General features: G+C 41.4%; 1 long non-coding RNA gene across 1 annotated transcript in view; it reads left to right on the plus strand.

Moving 5' to 3' along the window:
* LOC141058929 (uncharacterized) overlaps nucleotides 1–21,468 on the plus strand; it is a 266,551-nt gene that overhangs the window by 67,096 nt on the left and 177,987 nt on the right. Inside the window, exon 3 of the long non-coding RNA XR_012222352.1 lies at nucleotides 16,677–16,844. This is a non-coding gene — a long non-coding RNA (uncharacterized lncRNA). The remainder of the gene's footprint in view (nucleotides 1–16,676; nucleotides 16,845–21,468) is intronic.

The following is a 21,468-nucleotide window of genomic DNA, read 5'->3' on the forward strand; positions in this document are numbered from 1 at the left end:
CACAGGAGATGGGAGATAGGAATGTTTGGGAGACCATCCCACAGATCATAAACATCCACGTATTTGGGGTTAGTCAACCAAGGGAGGACTCTGAGTGGGATATCCTCCAGAAAAAAACAGTGAGGTATGATATTTGGGATTAGTTTGAGCATTCCGATACCGCAAGTATCGGGTATCGGCCGATATTCACTGTATCGGAATTCCGATACTGAGTTTCCGATACTTTTAGCATATCGAATACCGGAATCGGAAGTTCCCATAATGCTATGAGCCAGCTTTCTTTTGCCTTGCAGCAGCGCTAGTCACAGCTGTCTGCAAGGTCTGTGTGAGTGTAGCTCACACTGTGTAGTGTGTCCTGCAGACACGTCTGCTTGTAGGACGTTCAGCGTGTCACTGCCTCATACAAATTTTTTCTTTTTCTTGCTGCAAATTTTTCATTCTCCTATTAGTGTGAATCCATCCGTATCCATATACGTTGGTTGCAAACACTATAGGAGTAGACAGCGGAGCCTTTCTGCAGCCTTTCAAGCCAAAGCGGGCGCTCCCAAGACTTGCAGTGCGTGGTCCTTTTTTGACACATTTGCAGATGACATTTGCTTTGTCAAATGCAAGCTGTGTCATCAGAAAGTCAAAAGAGGGAAAAATGTCAGCAACCTCAGTTTGCTGCACTGTTCACGGCTGTCTGAGAGGTCCCTGTGTGTGAGTGCAGCTCACGCTGAGTAGTGTGTCCTTCAGCTACGTCTGGTTGTAGGCCGCTCAGTGTGCGTCACTGCCTCACACATTTTTCTTTTATTGCAGCTCATTTTTTATTCTCCTATTAGTGTGCATCCATCCGTATCCATCTACATTGGTTGGTTGCAAACACTATATAGGAGTAGATAGAGGAGCCTTTTTTCTGGCTTGTGCCCTTCAGCTGCAGCCAGATTAGTATTACCCTATTTTTTGGAGCCTCATCTTTTGCATTGTAGGTTACCTTCCTGCATTGTAATAGCTCCAAAAAGTTTGTGATACTATCGTGTTCAAATCTTTGGTCACATCCTTTTAGTTTTTACAAAAAACAAAAACAAAATAAAGTTCACCAAACACTCCATTTGACAGTTGTGTAGGCCACATTAGCTCCTATTAAAGTGTAGTCCACACACACACTTCATAAAATTAGTGTTTCTTATACCTGTTACCAGCTGTTCAGGAATAAGCACACTAAGCCCCCCCTTTGTACTTTTCTGCCTATCTTTATCAGTATACCAAGATGAAGAAGGCAGGAAGTAAGGCCCGTGGGCGTGGAGTTTCAGCAGGGAGAGGACGTGGGGATTCTGTGCCTGCTGCGGGCACCAATTAGTCAGCATCCCCCAGTTTTAGTAGGCAACAGTCCTTTATGCGCAGCTTTGTAGGACCTCGCCGTACCCCACTGCTGCGGGAGGAACAAATTGAAGCCGTTGTCGGATGGATGGCAGATAACGCATCGACTTCAATGACTTCCACGTCCTCTCAGGGCCAGAGCACTGAAGAGCAACCATCTGTCTCTTCACCACCTGCCAAAGTGCCCAGGCAGTCAGAGAGCCCTGGACAGGAGCCATCAGTCTCTACTTCTGTTCTCTGAATCTGTTGGCTTGGAAAGAGGGGGCCAGCCAAGCAGCATTCAAGAATGTGAAGAAGAGAGAGTATGCAGTGATGCGCAACTTCTTTGTCCCTCGGAATCTGAAGAGGTGGGTGGGCCAGTGCCTATGGTCAGCACACCTCGGTACGCATCAGATGATGAGACTCAGGTGCCACTTTCTGGTGTGTACGGTGCTGGCGAGACAACCCAGGAGAAGCAGGTGTTTCAAGAGGGGAGTGTAGATGATGAGGTCCTTGACCCATCATGGCGTGAGGTCAAGGACCTCTCCCAGGAGGGAGAGGGAGGGGGCAGACTTGGTTGCCTGTAGCCTCCACTTCGGCACCCGTTAGGAGCATTCCTCTTTCAAAAGCCAAAGTGGGCGCTCCCAAGACTTGCAGTGCGTGGTCCTTTTTTGACACAGTTGCAGATGACATTTGCTTTGTCAAATGCAAGCTGTGTCATCAGAAAGTCAAAAGAGGGAAAAATGTCAGCAACCTCAATACCACAAATATGTGGAAACATGTGCAGACCAAGCACGAGGTGGAGTTACACAGACACACTGAAGACGTAGGCCAGCGTACCGCACCACCTACCACCTCTTCAGCTCGTGTTGGCGCCTCTTCCTCCAGCTCACACACAGCTGGTTCGGCTTCCTCACAGGATCGCCAAGGAAGAACCTCTGGCACTGTTGTCCGAAGACCCAGTGACATTCCACCCACAGCACCACTTTCCCAGTCATCCTCACACTCCCAGGCCACTCTACAGCCATCGGTAGCACAGGCATGGGATAAAACCCGGCCATACTCGGCAAATCATCCCCGAGCACAGGCTCTGAATGCTGGCATTGCCAAACTACTGGCCCTTGAAATGCTCTCATTCAGACTGGTGGAGACTGACACCTTCCGGAACTTCATGGCATTGGCAGTCCCACAATACACCATGCCCAGCCGCTTTTATTTCAGCAGGCAAGCCGTCCCTGCCCTGCAAAAACATGTGGAGGGAAAAATAAAACATGCACTACTTAATGCCGTCAGTAGCAAGGTCCACCTGACCACCGATGCGTGGACCAGTAACCATGGACAGGGACGATACCTTTCCCTCACTGCCCATTGGGTCAATGTTGTGGAGCCGGGTACAGATCTGGAGAGTGGCGCTGTACGTGTTCTGCCAACCCCAAGCCCAGGATCAAGCATGGAGCAGGCAGAGGCCTGATGGTTTTTGAATGTGGAGGCAGCAGGAGACATTGCCGTCCACACAGCAGGGGAACAGCAGAAGTTACTTAACCCCACTAAAGGGGGTTTTACACTAAGCGATATCGCTAGCAATATCGCTAAAACGTCACTGGTTTTGTGACGTCATAGCGATATTGCTAGCGATATCGCTATGTGTGATACTTACCAGTGACCGGCTCCCCCGCTGTCCATCGCTGATCGCGCGAGAATGTCCGGCTCCATTTCTCGTTGGGCGCTTCCTGCTGAGACTTTCTGCTGTGACGACGAGCGACGCGTGGAGGCGGGCGGGAGGACGCCAGGATCGCTGTGTGTGAATGGTAAGTATCGTGCGCTGCGTCGCTGCTGCATCGCTGTGAGATCTTTCTGTATGAAAGCTCACTAGCGATCATTTAGCGATGCACCAGCGATCCTGACTGGGTCGGATCGCTGGTCGGATCGCTGGTGCATCGCTAAATGTAAAAGGGCCTTAACACAGGAGCTAGTGTGTTTTTCTCTGTGAAGATGGCACTTAAAATTTCAATCCTGCATGATTCTACCAAGAAATGTGATTCTTCATTCAAAACGCTGGTTTTTGCTATTGGGCTCTATTGAATAATGAATGTTTTGAATTTTCTCCAAAAGTAAAGTAGTTGCAAACTCATCCTTTTAGAGACTTGTTTGGGCTGTTGAGAGGAGTAAAAAAACCATCAAAAATTTCAATCCTGCATGATTCTACCAAGAAATGTGATTCTTCATTCAAAACGCTGGTTTTTGCTATTGGGCTCTATTGAATAATGAATGTTTTGAATAATGAATGTTTTGAATTTTCTCCAAAAGTAAAGTAGTTGCAAACTCATGCTTTTAGAGACTTGTTTGGGCTCATGAGAGGAGTAGAAAAACATCAAAAATTTCAGTCCTGCATGATTCTACCAAGAAATGTGTGTTCATTGAAACCGCTGGTTTTTGATAGTTTGGGCCCTATTGAATAATGAATGTTTTGAATTTTCTCCAAAAGTAAAGTAGTTGCAAACTCATCCTTTTAGAAACTTGTTTGGGCTGTTGAGAGGAGTAAAAAACCATCAAAAATTTCAATCCTGCATGATTCTACCAAGAAATGTGATTCTTCATTCAAAACCTGATTTTTGCTATTGGGCTCTATTGAATAATGAATGTTTTGAATTTTCTCCAAAAGTAAAGTAGTTGCAAACTCATGCTTTTAGAGACTTGTTTGGGCTCATGAGAGGAGTAGAAAAACATCAAAAATTTCAGTCCTGCATGATTCTACCAAGAAATGTGTGTTCATTGAAACCGCTGGTTTTTGATAGTTTGGGCCCTATTGAATAATGAATGTTTTGAATTTTCTCCAAAAGTAAAGTAGTTGCAAACTCATCCTTTTAGAAACTTGTTTGGGCTGTTGAGAGGAGTAAAAAACCATCAAAAATTTCAATCCTGCATGATTTTACCAAGAAATGTGATTCTTCATTCAAAACCTGATTTTTGCTATTGGGCTCTATTGTATAATGAATGTTTTGAATTTTCTCCAAAAGTAAAGTAGTTGCAAACTCATGCTTTTAGGCCGGTTTCACATTAGCGCATTTTATGCGCACGCACGGCCGGGGATAGCTCCGCCCCCGATCCGGCTCTCTGCCCGGCGTGCCCGCCCCTTGCCTGTAGCGCCGCCTCCTAGCGGACAGCGGCGCCTGCGATCGGCGCACCCTATCTTTAGCATAGGGTGCGCAGATCGTGCGCAGGTCGTGCGCTAGTTGCGCTTTGACCTGCGCTGCGCAATTTTGACGGTGCGCCGTGCACGCCAAAATCCGAAAAGTTCGATTTTGGCGCGCACGGCGCACCGTCAAAAGTGCGCAGCGCAGGTCAAAGCGCAACTAGCGCACGGCCTGCGCACGATCGGCGCACCCTATGCTAAAGATAGGGTGCGCCGATCGCAGGCGCCGCTGTCCGCTAGGAGGCGGCGCTACAAGGAAGAGGCGGGCACGCCGGGCAGAGAGCCGGCTCGGGGGCGGAGCTACCCCCGTCCGTGCGCGCGCTGAAAAAGCGCTAATGTGAAACCGGCCTTAGAGACTTGTTTGGGCTCATGAGAGGAGTAAAAAACCATCAAAAATTTCAATCCTGCATGATTCTACCAAGAAATGTGATTCTTCATTCAAAACGCTGTTTTTTGCTATTGGGCTCTATTGAATAATGAATGTTTTGAATAATGAATGTTTTGAATTTTCTCCAAAAGTAAAGTAGTTGCAAACTCATGCTTTTAGAGACTTGTTTGGGCTCATGAGAGGAGTAGAAAAACATCAAAAATTTCAGTCCTGCATGATTCTACCAAGAAATGTGTGTTCATTGAAACCGCTGGTTTTTGATAGTTTGGACCCTATTGAATAATGAATGTTTTGAATTTTCTCCAAAAGTAAAGTAGTTGCAAACTCATGCTTTTAGAGACTTGTTTGGGCTCATGAGAGGAGTAGAAAAACATCAAAAATTTCAGTCCTGCATGATTCTACCAAGAAATGTGTGTTCATTCAAACCGCTGGTTTTTGATAGTTTGGGCCCTATTGAATAATGAATGTTTTGAATTTTCTCCAAAAGTAAAGTAGTTGCAAACTCATCCTTTTAGAAACTTGTTTGGGCTGTTGAGAGGAGTAAAAAACCATCAAAAATTTCAATCCTGCATGATTTTACCAAGAAATGTGATTCTTCATTCAAAACCTGATTTTTGCTATTGGGCTCTATTGAATAATGAATGTTTTGAATTTTCTCCAAAAGTAAAGTAGTTGCAAACTCATCCTTTTAGAGACTTGTTTGGGCTCATGAGAGGAGTAGAAAAACATCAAAAATTTCAGTCCTGCACGATTCTACCAAGAAATGTGTGTTCATTCAAACCGCTGGTTTTTGATATTTTGGGCCCTATTGAATAATGAATGTTTTGAATTTTCTCCAAAAGTAAAGTAGTTGCAAACTCATGCTTTTAGAGACTTGTTTGGGCTCATGAGAGGAGTAGAAAAACATCAAAAATTTCAGTCCTGCATGATTCTACCAAGAAATGTGTGTTCATTGAAACCGCTGGTTTTTGATAGTTTGGGCCCTATTGAATAATGAATGTTTTGAATTTTCTCCAAAAGTAAAGTAGTTGCAAACTCATCCTTTTAGAAACTTGTTTGGGCTGTTGAGAGGAGTAAAAAACCATCAAAAATTTCAATGCAGCATGATTCTACCAAGAAATGTGATTCTTCATTCAAAACCTGATTTTTGCTATTGGGCTCTAGTGAAAAGTGAATGTTTTGAATTTTCTCCAAAAGTAAAGTAGTTGCAAACTCATGCTTTTAGAGACTTGTTTGGGCTCATGAGAGGAGTAGAAAAACATCAAAAATTTCAGTCCTGCATGATTCTACCAAGAAATGTGTGTTCATTCAAACCGCTGTTTTTTGATAGTTTGGGCCCTATTGAATAATGAATGTTTTGAATTTTCTCCAAAAGTAAAGTAGTTGCAAACTCATCCATTTAGAGACTTGTTTGGGCTCATGAGAGGAGTAGAAAAACATCAAAAATTTCAGTCCTGCACGATTCTACCAAGAAATGTGTGTTCATTCAAACCGCTGGTTTTTGATATTTTGGGCCATATTGAATAATGAATGTTTTGAATTTTCTCCAAAAGTAAAGTAGTTGCAAACTCATCCTTTTAGAAACTTGTTTGGGCTGTTGAGCGGAGTAAAAAACCATCAAAAATTTCAATCCTGCATGATTCTACCATGAAATGTGATTCTTCATTCAAAACCTGATTTTTGCTATTGGGCTCTATTGAATAATGAATGTTTTGAATTTTCTCCAAAAGTAAAGTAGTTGCAAACTCATGCTTTTAGAGACTTGTTTGGGCTCATGAGAGGAGTAGAAAAACATCAAAAATTTCAGTCCTGCATGATTCTACCAAGAAATGTGTGTTCATTGAAACCGCTGGTTTTTGATAGTTTGGACCCTATTGAATAATGAATGTTTTGAATTTTCTCCAAAAGTAAAGAAGTTGCAAACTCATGCTTTTAGAGACTTGTTTGGGCTCATGAGAGGAGTAGAAAAACATCAAAAATTTCAGTCCTGCATGATTCTACCAAGAAATGTGTGTTCATTGAAACCGCTGGTTTTTGATAGTTTGGGCCCTATTGAATAATGAATGTTTTGAATTTTCTCCAAAAGTAAAATAGTTGCAAACTCATCCTTTTAGAAACTTGTTTGGGCTGTTGAGAGGAGTAAAAAACCATCAAAAATTTCAATCCTGCATGATTTTACCAAGAAATGTGATTCTTCATTCAAAACCTGATTTTTGCTATTGGGCTCTATTGAATAATGAATGTTTTGAATTTTCTCCAAAAGTAGTTGCAAACTCATGCTTTTAGAGACTTGTTTGGGCTCATGAGAGGAGTAGAAAAACATCAAAAATTTCAGTCCTGCATGATTCTACCAAGAAATGTGTGTTCATTGAAACCGCTGGTTTTTGATAGTTTGGACCCTATTGAATAATGAATGTTTTGAATTTTCTCCAAAAGTAAAGTAGTTGCAAACTCATCCTTTTAGAGACTTGTTTGGGCTCATGAGAGGAGTAGAAAAACATCAAAAATTTCAGTCCTGCATGATTCTACCAAGAAATGTGTGTTCATTGAAACCGCTGGTTTTTGATAGTTTGGACCCTATTGAATAATGAATGTTTTGAATTTTCTCCAAAAGTAAAGTAGTTGCAAACTCATCCTTTTAGAGACTTGTTTGGGCTCATGAGAGGAGTAGAAAAACATCAAAAATTTCAGTCCTGCATGATTCTACCAAGAAATGTGTGTTCATTGAAACAGCTGGTTTTTGATAGTTTGGACCCTATTGAATAATGAATGTTTTGAATTTTCTCCAAAAATAAAGTAGTTGCAAACTCATCCTTTTAGAAACTTGTTTGGGCTGTTGAGAGGAGTAAAAAACCATCAAAAATTTCAATCCTGCATGATTTTACCAAGAAATGTGATTCTTCATTCAAAACCTGATTTTTGCTATTGGGCTCTAGTGAAAAGTGAATGTTTTGAATTTTCTCCAAAAGTAAAGTAGTTGCAAACTCATGCTTTTAGAGACTTGTTTGGGCTCATGAGAGGAGTAGAAAAACATCAAAAATTTCAGTCCTGCATGATTCTACCAAGAAATGTGTGTTCATTGAAACAGCTGGTTTTTGATAGTTTGGACCCTATTGAATAATGAATGTTTTGAATTTTCTCCAAAAATAAAGTAGTTGCAAACTCATCCTTTTAGAAACTTGTTTGGGCTGTTGAGAGGAGTAAAAAACCATCAAAAATTTCAATCCTGCATGATTTTACCAAGAAATGTGATTCTTCATTCAAAACCTGATTTTTGCTATTGGGCTCTAGTGAAAAGTGAATGTTTTGAATTTTCTCCAAAAGTAAAGTAGTTGCAAACTCATGCTTTTAGAGACTTGTTTGGGCTCATGAGAGGAGTAGAAAAACATCAAAAATTTCAGTCCTGCATGATTCTACCAAGAAATGTGTGTTCATTCAAACCGCTGTTTTTTGATAGTTTGGGCCCTATTGAATAATGAATGTTTTGAATTTTCTCCAAAAGTAAAGTAGTTGCAAACTCATCCATTTAGAGACTTGTTTGGGCTCATGAGAGGAGTAGAAAAACATCAAAAATTTCAGTCCTGCACGATTCTACCAAGAAATGTGTGTTCATTCAAACCGCTGGTTTTTGATATTTTGGGCCATATTGAATAATGAATGTTTTGAATTTTCTCCAAAAGTAAAGTAGTTGCAAACTCATCCTTTTAGAAACTTGTTTGGGCTGTTGAGCGGAGTAAAAAACCATCAAAAATTTCAATCCTGCATGATTCTACCATGAAATGTGATTCTTCATTCAAAACCTGATTTTTGCTATTGGGCTCTATTGAATAATGAATGTTTTGAATTTTCTCCAAAAGTAAAGTAGTTGCAAACTCATGCTTTTAGAGACTTGTTTGGGCTCATGAGAGGAGTAGAAAAACATCAAAAATTTCAGTCCTGCATGATTCTACCAAGAAATGTGTGTTCATTGAAACCGCTGGTTTTTGATAGTTTGGGCCCTATTGAATAATGAATGTTTTGAATTTTCTCCAAAAGTAAAGTAGTTGCAAACTCATCCTTTTAGAAACTTGTTTGGGCTGTTGAGAGGAGTAAAAAACCATCAAAAATTTCAATCCTGCATGATTTTACCAAGAAATGTGATTCTTCATTCAAAACCTGATTTTTGCTATTGGGCTCTATTGAATAATGAATGTTTTGAATTTTCTCCAAAAGTAGTTGCAAACTCATGCTTTTAGAGACTTGTTTGGGCTCATGAGAGGAGTAGAAAAACATCAAAAATTTCAGTCCTGCATGATTCTACCAAGAAATGTGTGTTCATTGAAACCGCTGGTTTTTGATAGTTTGGACCCTATTGAATAATGAATGTTTTGAATTTTCTCCAAAAGTAAAGTAGTTGCAAACTCATCCTTTTAGAGACTTGTTTGGGCTCATGAGAGGAGTAGAAAAACATCAAAAATTTCAGTCCTGCATGATTCTACCAAGAAATGTGTGTTCATTGAAACCGCTGGTTTTTGATAGTTTGGACCCTATTGAATAATGAATGTTTTGAATTTTCTCCAAAAGTAAAGTAGTTGCAAACTCATCCTTTTAGAGACTTGTTTGGGCTCATGAGAGGAGTAGAAAAACATCAAAAATTTCAGTCCTGCATGATTCTACCAAGAAATGTGTGTTCATTGAAACAGCTGGTTTTTGATAGTTTGGACCCTATTGAATAATGAATGTTTTGAATTTTCTCCAAAAATAAAGTAGTTGCAAACTCATCCTTTTAGAAACTTGTTTGGGCTGTTGAGAGGAGTAAAAAACCATCAAAAATTTCAATCCTGCATGATTTTACCAAGAAATGTGATTCTTCATTCAAAACCTGATTTTTGCTATTGGGCTCTATTGAATAGTGAATGTTTTGAATTTTCTCCAAAAGTAAAGTAGTTGCAAACTCATGCTTTTAGAGACTTGTTTGGGCTCATGAGAGGAGTAGAAAAACATCAAAAATTTCAGTCCTGCATGATTCTACCAAGAAATGTGTGTTCATTCAAACCGCTGGTTTTTGATAGTTTGGGCCCTATTGAATAATGAATGTTTTGAATTTTCTCCAAAAGTAAAGTAGTTGCAAACTCATCCTTTTAGAAACTTGTTTGGGCTGTTGAGAGGAGTAAAAAACCATCAAAAATTTCAATCCTGCATGATTTTACCAAGAAATGTGATTCTTCATTCAAAACCTGATTTTTGCTATTGGGCTCTATTGAATAATGAATGTTTTGAATTTTCTCCAAAAGTAAAGTAGTTGCAAACTCATGCTTTTAGAGACTTGTTTGGGCTCATGAGAGGAGTAGAAAAACATCAAAAATTTCAGTCCTGCATGATTCTACCAAGAAATGTGTGTTCATTGAAACCGCTGGTTTTTGATAGTTTGGACCCTATTGAATAATGAATGTTTTGAATTTTCTCCAAAAGTAAAGTAGTTGCAAACTCATCCTTTTAGAGACTTGTTTGGGCTCATGAGAGGAGTAGAAAAACATCAAAAATTTCAGTCCTGCATGATTCTACCAAGAAATGTGTGTTCATTGAAACCGCTGGTTTTTGATATTTTGGGCCATATTGAATAATGAATGTTTTGAATTTTCTCCAAAAGTAAAGTAGTTGCAAACTCATCCTTTTAGAAAATTGTTTGGGCTGTTGAGAGGAGTAAAAAACCATCAAAAATTTCAATCCTGCATGATTCTACCAAGAAATGTGATTCTTCATTCAAAACCTGATTTTTGCTATTGGGCTCTATTGAATAATGAATGTTTTGAATTTTCTCCAAAAGTAAAGTAGTTGCAAACTCATGCTTTTAGAGACTTGTTTGGGCTCATGAGAGGAGTAGAAAAACATCAAAAATTTCAGTCCTGCATGATTCTACCAAGAAATGTGTGTTCATTCAAACCGCTGGTTTTTGATAGTTTGGGCCCTATTGAATAATGAATGTTTTGAATTTTCTCCAAAAGTAAAGTAGTTGCAAACTCATCCTTTTAGAAACTTGTTTGGGCTGTTGAGAGGAGTAAAAAACCATCAAAAATTTCAATCCTGCATGATTTTACCAAGAAATGTGATTCTTCATTCAAAACCTGATTTTTGCTATTGGGCTCTATTGAATAGTGAATGTTTTGAATTTTCTCCAAAAGTAAAGTAGTTGCAAACTCATGCTTTTAGAGACTTGTTTGGGCTCATGAGAGGAGTAGAAAAACATCAAAAATTTCAGTCCTGCATGATTCTACCAAGAAATGTGTGTTCATTGAAACCGCTGGTTTTTGATAGTTTGGGCCCTATTGAATAATGAATGTTTTGAATTTTCTCCAAAAGTAAAGTAGTTGCAAACTCATCCTTTTAGAAACTTGTTTGGGCTGTTGAGAGGAGTAAAAAACCATCAAAAATTTCAATCCTGCATGATTTTACCAAGAAATGTGATTCTTCATTCAAAACCTGATTTTTGCTATTGGGCTCTATTGAATAATGAATGTTTTGAATTTTCTCCAAAAGTAAAGTAGTTGCAAACTCATGCTTTTAGAGACTTGTTTGGGCTCATGAGAGGAGTAGAAAAACATCAAAAATTTCAGTCCTGCATGATTCTACCAAGAAATGTGTGTTCATTGAAACCGCTGGTTTTTGATAGTTTGGACCCTATTGAATAATGAATGTTTTGAATTTTCTCCAAAAGTAAAGTAGTTGCAAACTCATCCTTTTAGAGACTTGTTTGGGCTCATGAGAGGAGTAGAAAAACATCAAAAATTTCAGTCCTGCATGATTCTACCAAGAAATGTGTGTTCATTGAAACCGCTGGTTTTTGATAGTTTGGACCCTATTGAATAATGAATGTTTTGAATTTTCTCCAAAAATAAAGTAGTTGCAAACTCATCCTTTTAGAAACTTGTTTGGGCTGTTGAGAGGAGTAAAAAACCATCAAAAATTTCAATCCAGCATGATTTTACCAAGAAATGTGATTCTTCACTCAAAACCTGATTTTTGCTATTGGGCTCTATTGAATAATGAATGTTTTGAATTTTCTCCAAAAGTAAAGTAGTTGCAAACTCATCCTTTTAGAGACTTGTTTGGGCTCATGAGAGGAGTAGAAAAACATCAAAAATTTCAGTCCTGCATGATTCTACCAAGAAATGTGTGTTCATTGAAACCGCTGGTTTTTGATAGTTTGGGCCCTATTGAATAATGAATGTTTTGAATTTTCTCCAAAAGTAAAGTAGTTGCAAACTCATCCTTTTAGAAACTTGTTTGGGCTGTTGAGAGGAGTAAAAAACCATCAAAAATTTCAATCCTGCATGATTCTACCAAGAAATGTGATTCTTCATTCAAAACGCTGGTTTTTGCTATTGGGCTCTATTGAATAATGAATGTTTTGAATTTTCTCCAAAGGTAAAGTAGTTGCAAACTCATACTTTTAGAGACTTGTTTGGGCTCATGAGAGGAGTAGAAAAACATCAAAAATTTCAGTCCTGCACGATTCTACCAAGAAATGTGTGTTCATTCAAACCGCTGGTTTTTGATATTTTGGGCCCTATTGAATAATGAATGTTTTGAATTTTCTCCAAAAGTAAAGTAGTTGCAAACTCATCCTTTTAGAAACTTGTTTGGGCTGTTGAGAGGAGTAAAAAACCATCAAAAATTTCAATCCTGCATGATTCTACCAAGAAATGTGAATCTTCATTCAAAACCTGATTTTTGCTATTGGGCTCTATTGAATAATGAATGTTTTGAATTTTCTCCAAAAGTAAAGTAGTTGCAAACTCATGCTTTTAGAGACTTGTTTGGGCTCATGAGAGGAGTAGAAAAACATCAAAAATTTCAGTCCTGCATGATTCTACCAAGAAATGTGTGTTCATTGAAACCGCTGGTTTTTGATAGTTTGGGCCCTATTGAATAATGAATGTTTTGAATTTTCTCCAAAAGTAAAGTAGTTGCAAACTCATCCTTTTAGAAACTTGTTTGGGCTGCTGAGAGGAGTAAAAAACCATCAAAAATTTCAATCCTGCATGATTCTACCAAGAAATGTGATTCTTCATTCAAAACGCTGGTTTTTGCTATTGGGCTCTATTGAATAATGAATGTTTTGAATTTTCTCCAAAAGTAAAGTAGTTGCAAACTCATGCTTTTAGAGACTTGTTTGGGCTCATGAGAGGAGTAGAAAAACATCAAAAATTTCAGTCCTGCATGATTCTACCAAGAAATGTGTGTTCATTCAAACCGCTGGTTTTTGATAGTTTGGGCCCTATTGAATAATGAATGTTTTGAATTTTCTCCAAAAGTAAAGTAGTTGCAAACTCATCCTTTTAGAAACTTGTTTGGGCTGTTGAGAGGAGTAAAAAACCATCAAAAATTTCAATCCTGCTCGATGGCAGAGCTGTGACCAAAGTGACTAGAGGATAAGGGAGATTTTGAATTTCTGCACACACTTGTGGACACTTATGGATTGTGTGAGGCCCACTGACTAGTATCTGAGCGCTCTGTCACAGGCTCGATGGCAGAGCTGTGACCAAAGTGACTAGAGGATAAGGGAGATTTTGAATTTCTGCACACACTTGTGGACACTTATGGATTGTGTGAGGCCCACTGACTAGTATCTGAGCGCTCTGTCACATGCTCGATGGCAGAGCTGTGACCAAAGTGACTAGAGGATAAGGGAGATTTTGAATTTCTGCACACACTTGTGGACACTTATGGATTGTGTGAGGCCCACTGACAAGCATCTGAGCGCTCTGTCACAGGCTCGATGGCAGAGCTGTGACCAAAGTGACTAGAGGATAAGGGAGATTTTGAATTTCTGCACACACTTGTGGACACTTATGGATTGTGTGAGGCCCACTGACTAGTATCTGAGCTCTCTGTCACAGGCTCGATGGCAGAGCTGTGACCAAAGTGACTAGAGGATAAGGGAGATTTTGAATTTCTGCACACACTTGTGGACACTTATAGATTGTGTGAGGCCCACTGACTAGTATCTGAGCGCTCTGTCACAGGCTCGATGGCAGAGCTGTGACCAAAGTGACTAGAGGATAAGGGAGATTTTGAATTTCTGCACACACTTGTGGACACTGGACACTTATGGATTGTGTGAGGCCCACTGACAAGCATCTGAGCGCTCTGTCACAGGCTCGATGGCAGAGCTGTGACCAAAGTGACTAGAGGATAAAGGAGATTTTGAATTTCTGCACACACTTGTGGACACTGGACACTTATGGATTGTGTGAGGCCCACTGAATATCTGAGCGCTAGGTCACAGGCAGAAATTGGCTAGTGTATCACAAACTACAAGGTGTATGTAGAATTGGGCAGAATTGGAATCTCCCTAGAGTGCAGGTCTGTAAGAACGGAACATGTCCTCGACTTATTCTCACAGAGTGACTCACTGATAGCTTCACTGTGGCTGTGATAACAGCCGTTACACGGTACTGTGTGAGGAGCGTACACCGCTGTATGGTGTGAAAAAATGCACGCTCAGTACCTCAGCAGGGCAAAAAAAAAATTGTGATTGCTTTTAAAAAAGCAGTTTGCGGAGCAGTGGGTAAACAGCAATGCAGGAATGTCAGGAAGCCTTAGAAGGCAGCCCAACAACCAACACCACTGATACACCACTATATAGCCTCCCCTTGCACTGCACAGTGACTGGTGTGTTGTACAGGCAAAATCGCTAGCAGCAGAAGCAGTTTTTGGTGTCTTCTTCCCTGCCTAACGCTCTCCCTACAAAATCAGCAGCAGCAGCAGCTCTCCCTATTCTGAGATCAGCATGAGTAACATGGCGGTCGGCGTGCACGCCCTTTTATACCCCCTGTGACGCCCCCCAAAGCAAGCCAATCACTTGCATGCCCTTATGAAAGATGGTGGTGACCCGTGCCTATGTCATCACGTTGCCCACAGTGTCCGTGGATCCTGATTGGCTGAAAAAGAGCGCAAAACAAACTTTTGAAACGCGACTTTGGCGCGTAGGTCGCCGACCTCGTGGCCGACCTCATCCTAGGGTCGGTTTTCGTTTCATGAAACCCGACATTGCCAAAAGTCGGCGACTTTTGAATTTTTTCGACCCGTTTCGCTCAACTCTAGTCGTTGATATTACGGAAGCATCCGAAGAGCCCACACTACACTCAAAGATCTAATGTTTAGTCTACTACTAACTCTGCTGTTATTATTTCTAATTTTCTAATCTTCTTGCAGTTCTCTATATATATGTATGTATTAGCTTGATGACCCTACTGAACCTCCACCACTGCCCTGCATAGAGCTGCACCATAAAACAGTGTAAGGAGACCCACGTGTCCTCCCCCTGCACAGACCCACAGTACACTCCCTACAGAGCCCTCATGTTCTCCCCTTGCACAGCCCCCCATGTCCTCCCCTACACAGCCTCATCATGTACCCCCCCAGCACAGTCTCCCATGTTCTCCCCTACACAGCCTCCTCATTTACCCCCCCTGCACAGCCCCCCCATGTCCTCCCCTACAGAGTCCCCCCATGTCCTCCCCTACAGAGTCCCCCCATGTCCTCCCCTACAGAGTCCCCCCATGTCCTCCCCTACAGAGTCCCCCCATGTCCTCCCCTACAGAGTCCCCCCATGTCCTCTCCCATACTGTATATAGGGCTCAGGATGAACTCCAGGCAAGTATCAGACTCCACAGCGGAAACTCCAGATCTCATCCAGGGCTTCCTGGTGCCTGATCAGTAGGCAATGAGGTCCCTGTATCCACAATGATCCTTGGAGAAACAATTGTCCAGCAGACCCAGCACGCCCTATAACTGGTAAAACCATCCTTTTTACCTCCCTGGTGGCTTTGCAGCTCGTTCTGGCAGCCGGAGCCTGCAGCTCTTCCTGTCGAGTGATCACGTGGTACTGCTCATTAAGGTAATGAATATGCGCTCCACGCCTAAGGGAGCGGAGAGGCGAGCAGGCATGTGAGTATGGTGTGCTGGAAGCTGGTGGCCTCTGTGACCTGCTGCTACTGAAGTGTGAAACAGGCCTAAGAGAAAGAAAAGACTCAATCTGAGAAGAGGTCACCTATAAGGTACCAGGATGTACATTTTTAGTTATTGGTACTGACTGCGTCTCATCAGTACTATGGTTCCTGTATAGTCCACAGTCTGATAAAGACTGGTAACTCCCAGCATCTCCTTACCATTGTTAAGGACATACTGGGAGTTGTAGGTTCATGAGATACAAATGTATATGGGCCTGACTTAGAAGGATTCAGCTCATCAGTTATTAATCACATGATGTCATAGACCTAATGGAAAAGGGAAGAATTAGCTGGGTAGAAATGCAAAATGGGCGCCTTCGGCTTCATCTGCCTTGGGCACCCAAAATACTTTGTTTCGGCCATGGTAACGGATAAAGCAAAATCCTACATGACCTATCAGTGTTCTACGATTTGGGTTGAGGACACTTATTGTATGTGGGCTGGTGAATTTTGTGTGCCAGGGCTGCTTTTTAGTCCTAACTCGGCCCTGAATCCCCTCGTGTATCTGAATGGGAGGAAGAGTGTGAACTTGTGCTAATTGTGCAGTCACACTTTGTCATCTCTGCTCCGTCCTGTCTTCCAGCGCAGGGTTAAATTGCTCTGACTTCATATCTGGCTTCATGGCTTGATCATGGATGCTGGATCCTGATCCCCAACAAAATTTCACCAACCGAAGATTGTGAAAGAAACACACAAAACACTTTTATTGGATGTTAAATTGACCGAATTTTATTCCAAATCTCATCATTATTATTTCTTTCAGTGTCTGAAATTTAGAATCCGCCAATTACTATGAAAGAGACACTGAAAATGGCAGAACCCCCGACTCACGAAGAATCGTCCTTCAGCACTCAGGAGAGGAAAAACCCCCTGTGGTGGAAACCTCTAGGGAACCATGGCTGCAGGACTGCCCTTCCCTTGGGCTTAGAAGGTTAGTGCCAACATGTAACAGCAAATTGTACCTGAATTTGTACATTGTGTCATATTTGTTTTGGAGAAGCCTAATGCGACCTCTCCAGGCCGTACACATAAAGTGAAGGCGGCGAGTACCGGACGTGAGGGAGATCTGGCTGCAACATCTGTCACCCCATTGATCTGGCTGGCTAGGCGGTATGGCTGATCTGGCTGGCTAGGCGCTATGGCTGATCTGGCTGGCTAGGCGGTGTCCCCTTCCTCCCATTGTGGAGTGATGAAGCTCCAGGTCTCCAGACACATCAAGTATGGCTCCGTCTACGGCTGAATGACTTGTGGTTCTGGAATCTTCTCCTGCATCATAGATGCATGTCTTTATGACATCAGCGCAGTTGCCATAGTTATCACAGGTGTTTTATACTGTGGTTTCATTGGCTAGAAAGTCCCTCTCAGTGTTCCAAAGATTTAACCCTTGAATGACTGGTATTGTGCCTTTCTCCAGAAGCCTGTAAAATAAACTTGTCACTAGACAGGACCATTATCATTATTATATTTTAGAGTTGCCCCAACCAAAGTCTAATAAGTGAGCGCATCTACAGAGTTGATGTGTAACAAGCGCAGTCATTCCATTAAGCCCTACTAAATGCATAAATGCACAATATGAGAACAGAGTAGTCTCATAGAAAATTAATGATACCAAGGTAAAAGCAGTTAGATATGGGATGCTATATAGGGGCTCATACTGTATATAGGAGCTATATGGGGACTCACACTGTATATAGGAGGCAATATGGTGGCAAACAATGTAGTCAGGAGGCTATATGTGAGTGCTCATACTGTATATAGGAGGCTATATGGGGACTCACACTGTATATAGGAGGCAAACACTGTATTCAGGAGGCTATATGTGGGCTCATACTGTATATAGGAAGCGATTTGCAGGCTCATACTGTTTATAGGAAGCGATGTGCAGGCTCATACTGTACATAGGAGGCTATATGTGGATGCTCATACTGTATATAGGAAGCGATGTACAGGCTCATACTGTATATAGGAGGCTATGTGCAGGCTCATACTGTATATAGGAAGCAATGTGCAGGCTCATACTGTATATAGGAGGCAAAAACTGTATTCAGGAGGCTATATGTGGGTGCTCATACTGTATATAGGAGGCTATATGCGGCCTCATACTGTATATAGGAAGCGATGTGCAGGTTCATACCGTACATAGGAGGCTATATGTGGCCTCATACTGTATATAGGAAGCGATGTGCAGGCTCATACTGTATATAGGAGGCTATGTGGGCTCATATTGTATATAGGAAGCAATGTGCAGGCTCATACTGTATATAGGAGGCAAAAACTATATTCAGGAGGCTATATGTGGGTGCTCATACTGTATATAGGAGGCTATATGCGGCCTCATACTGTATATATGAAGCGATGTGCAGGCTCATACCGTACATAGGAGGCTATATGTGGCCTCATACTGTATACAGGATGCGATGTGCAGGCTCATACTGTATATAGGAGGCTATGTGGGCTCATATTGTATATAGGAAGCAATGTGCAGGCTCATACTGTATATAAGAGACTATATGCGGCCTCATCTAATATATAAAGCTCAAAGTGTGTATGTATGTATGTGTGTGTGTATGTTTGTATGTCCGGGATAGGCATCCGCACCGTCGCAGCTACAGCCACAAAATTTGGCACAGTCACACGTCTGCACCCCGAGAGCGTCCTAAGCTATGTTGAGAGGCGAAATTTTAACCCTGCGCGTTCCAATTCACCAAACAATTTTGCCCCCATCTACATACTGGGGGAAAAAGTGTGTGCGCGTCAAGCCCCGCCCCTCATTGTTTTGTCACAATGCCCCTATTTGCATACTGGGGAAGCAGTGTGTGTGCATCAAGCCCCGCCCCTCATTATGATGTCACAATGTTTGCCATGGAGATGCTGATGTCATCAAAGGTTGCAAGCCCTGCCGCCGCTCATTATGATGTCATAATGGTTGATTATGGAATGGAGGATGTGTGATGAGTATATGGGCACTGGACTATAGGATGGTGGATATGTATGATGGGTATATGGGCACGGGACTATGGGATGGGGGATGTGTGATGGGTATATGGGCACTGGACTATGGGATGGAGGATATGTTTGATGGGTATATGGGCACGGGACTATGGGATGGTGGATATGTATATGGGCACAGGACTATGGGATGGAGGATGTGTGATGGGTATATGGGCACTGGACTATAGGATGGAGGATACAGTGGGGAGAAAAAGTATTTAGTCAGTCAGCAATAGTGCAAGTTCCACCACTTAAAAAGATGAGAGGCGTCTGTAATTTACATCATAGGTAGACCTCAACTATGGGAGACAAACTGAGAAAAAAAAATCCAGAAAATCACATTGTCTGTATGTATGACGGTATATGGGCACGGGACTATGAGATAGCGGATATGTATGATGGGTATATGGGCACGGGACTATGGGATGGAGGATATGTATGATGGGTATATGGGCATGGGACCATGGGATGGAGAATATGTATGATCGGTATCTGTGCATGGGACTATGGGATGGAGAATATGTATGATGGGTATATGGGCATGGGACTATGGGATGGAGGATATGTGATGGGTATATGGGTACTCGACTATGGGATGGAGGATATGTATGATGGGTATATGGGCACGGGCCTATGGGATCGTGGATATGTATGATGGGTATATGGGCAGGGACTATGGGATGGAGGATAATTATAATTTTCTATAACTTACCACAGTTAGTTACTATGCCCGAGCAGCGCCGGGCTCTTCAGCTAGTACTGTATATAAACTGTGTTCCAAATTATTATGCAAATGCTATTTTTCTCTGATTTTCCTAAATAGTCGGTACAAATGACAGTCAGTCTAATAAAAGTCATCACCCGTTAGAATATGCATCGAATTTTATTGAAGAAACCTCCCAATGATAACAGTATAATCTCCAAAATGAATAAAAACTCAAATTGCACTGTTCCAAATTAGTATGCACAGTAGAATTTCTAAACATTTGATATGTTTTAAAGAACTGAAAATGCTCATTTGTGGAATTTGCAGCATTAGGAGGTCACATTCACTGAACAAAAAGGATATTTTGGAGTTAAATAGCTTAACAGGCCAAGTTACATGTTAACATAGGAACCCTTCTTTGATATCACCTTCACAATTCTTGCATCCATTGAACTTGTGAATTTTTTGGAGAGTTTCTGCTTGTATTTCTTTGCATGAAGTCAGAATAGCCTCCCAGAGCTGCTGTTTTGATGTGAACTGCCTCCCACCCTCATAGATCTTTCGCTTGATGATACTCCAAAGGTTCTCCATAGGGTTGAGGTCAGGGAAAGATGGTGGCCACACCATGAGTTATCTCCTTTTATGCCCATAGCAGTCAATGACTCAGAGGTATTCTTTGCAGCATGACATGGTGCAGTTTCATGCATGAAGAGGATTTTGCTCCTGAAGGCACATTTCTGTTTTTTATACCATGGAAGACAGCTGTCAGTCAGAAACTCTATATACTTTGCAGAGGTCATTTTCACACCATCAGGAACCTTAAAGAGCCCTACCAGCTGTTTCCCCATGATTCCGGCCCAAAACATGACTCCTCCACCTCCTTGCTGACGTCGCAGCCTTGTTGGGGCATAGTGGCCTTCCACCAACCACCCACTACTCCATCCATCTGGACCATCCAGGGTTGCTCGACACTCATCAGTAAACAAGACTGTTTGAAAATTAGTTTTCATGTATGTCTGGGCCCACTGCAACCATTTCTGCTTGTGAACACTGTTTAGGAGTGGCCGAATAGTAGGTTTATGCACCACAGCATGCCTTTGAAGGATCCTACACCTTGAGGTTCGAGGGACTCCAGAGGCACCAGCAGCTTTAAATATCTGTTTGCTGGTTTGTAATGGCTTTTTAGCAGCTGCTCTCTTAATCCGATGAACTTGCCTGGCAGAAACCTTCCTCATTCTGCCTTTATCAGCACAAACATGTCTGTTCTCAGAATCAACCACAAATCTCTTAAAAGTACGATGATCACGTTTAAGTTTTTGGGAAATATCTAATGTTTTTATCTCATGACCAAGGCATTGCACTATTTGATGCTTTTCAGCAGCAGAGAGATCCGTTTTCTTTCCTAAATTCCTTGAAACCTGTGCCCTGCTTAATAATGTGGAACATCATTCTTAAGTAGTTTTCCTTTAATTGGGCTCACCTGGTAAACTAATTATCACAGGCGTTTGAGATTGATTTCAGTGATCCAAAGAGCCCTGATACACAATACCATCTGAGTTTATTTGAAAAACAAAAAATTACATCTTTATGACACTTAAATCCAATTTGCATAATAATTTGGAACGCAGTGTAGAAGGCTATATGCGGCCTCATACTGTATACAGGAGGCTATGTGGGCTCATACTGTGTATAGGAGGCTATATGCAGCCTCATACTGTATATAGGAAGCGATGTACAGGCTCATACTGTATATAGGATAAAGTACAAATATATCCCAAATACTGGAAAAAAATTCTTCAAAGGCTCAACTCACTGGAAATATAATAGCAAAAAAAATCTCATAAATGAGCTATTAAGC

This window comes from Dendrobates tinctorius, unplaced genomic scaffold (genome assembly GCF_039654945.1).
Source record: "Dendrobates tinctorius isolate UK_male_01 unplaced genomic scaffold, ASM3965494v1 ptg000220l, whole genome shotgun sequence".
Lineage (NCBI taxonomy): Eukaryota > Metazoa > Chordata > Amphibia > Anura > Dendrobatidae > Dendrobates > Dendrobates tinctorius.